The sequence below is a fragment of the Salvelinus sp. IW2-2015 genome, linkage group LG11 (genome assembly GCF_002910315.2).
Source record: "Salvelinus sp. IW2-2015 linkage group LG11, ASM291031v2, whole genome shotgun sequence".
In the NCBI taxonomy this organism is placed as follows: Eukaryota; Metazoa; Chordata; class Actinopteri; order Salmoniformes; family Salmonidae; genus Salvelinus; species Salvelinus sp. IW2-2015.
In genome coordinates this window covers 3324427-3326223 of record NC_036851.1, presented here as the reverse complement: position 1 = coordinate 3326223, position 1797 = coordinate 3324427, and positions in this window count along the sequence as shown.

Here is a 1797-nt window from a genome sequence, read left to right as displayed (position 1 = left end):
CACTGAGTTAGGTAGGCTTGAAATACATCCACAGGTACACTCCAATTGACTCAAATTATGTCAATTAGCCTATCAGAAGCTTCTAAAGCTATGACGTAATTTTCTGTAATTTTCCAAGCTGTTAAAAGCACAGTCAATTTAGTGTATGGGAATTTCTGACCCACTGGAATTTTGATATAGTGAATTATAAGTGAAATAATCTGTCTGTAAACAATTGTTGGAAAAATTACTTGTGTCATGCACATAGTAGATGTCCTAACCTACTTGCCAAACTATAGTTTGTTAACAGAAATGTGTGGAGTGGTTGAAAAACGAGTTTTAATGACTGCAGCTTAAGTGTATGTAATCTTCCGACTCAACTGTACCTCATCTATCACCGGTTTACTACTATCGTTATTGATATTGTCTTGTACATGATGTATATTATTTTGTTCTTAACTGGCATATACACTCTTTATCTTCTGTTAACTTCCTGACTGATGTCTTGAGATGTTGCTTCAATATATCCACACAATATTCCTGCCTCATGATGCCATCTATTTTGTGAAGTGCACCAGTCCCTCCTGCAGCAAAGCACCCCCACAACATGATGCTGCCACCCTCGTGCTTCACGGTTGGGATGGTGTTCTTCGGCTTGCAAGCCTCAATCTTTTTCCACCAAACATAACGGTCATAATTTGGCCATAATGGTCATTATGGCCAAACAGTTCTGTTCTTGTTTCATCAGACCAGAGGACATTTCTCCAAAAAGTATGATCTTTGTCCCCATGTGCAGTTATAAAAGAAGCAGTGGCTTCTTCCTTGCTTAGTGACCTTTCAGGTTAAGTTGATATAGGACTCGTTTTACTGTGGATATAGATACTTTTGTACCCGTTTCCTCAGAACATGTCTCCTTCCTGAGCGATATGACGGCTGCGTGGTCCCATGGTGTTTATACTTGCATACTATTGTTTGAACAGATGAACGTGGGGTTTGGAAATTGCTCAAAAGGATGAACCGGACTGAGTTTGAAGGTAGGCCTTGAAATACATCCACAGGTACACCTCCAATTGACTCAAATTATGTCAATTAGCCTATCAGAAGCTTCTAAAGCTATGACGTAATTTTCTGTAATTTTCCAAGCTGTTTAAAAGCACAGTCAATTTAGTGTATGTGAATTTCTGACCCACTGGAATTTTGATATAGTGAATTATAAGTGAAATAATCTGTCTGTAAACAATTGTTGGAAAAATTACTTGTGTCATGCACATAGTAGATGTCCTAACCTACTTGCCAAAACTATAGTTTGTTAACAAGAAATGTGTGGAGTGGTTGAAAAACGAGTTTTAATGACTGCAGCTTAAGTGTATGTAATCTTCCGACTTCAACTGTACCTCATCTATCACCGGTTTTACTACTATCGTTATTGATATTGTTCTTGTACATGATGTATATTATTTTGTTCTTAACTGGCATATACACTCTTTATCTTCTGTTTTTTTTATATTGATACTTTTATATTGACACTTATATTGACTTATATTATATTGATACTACTTCCGGCGCCGACAGAGATGGCCGCCTCGCTTCGCGTTCCTAGGAAACTATGCAGTATTTAGTTTTTTTACGTGTTATTTCTTACATTGGTACCCCAGGTAATCTTAGGTTTCATTACATACAGTCGGGAGGAACTACTGAATATGAGAGCAACGTCAACGTCAACGTCAACCATCATTACGACCAGGAATATGACTCTCCCGAAGCGGATCCTGTGTTTTGCCTTCCACCCAGGACAATGGATCGGATCCCAGCCGGCGA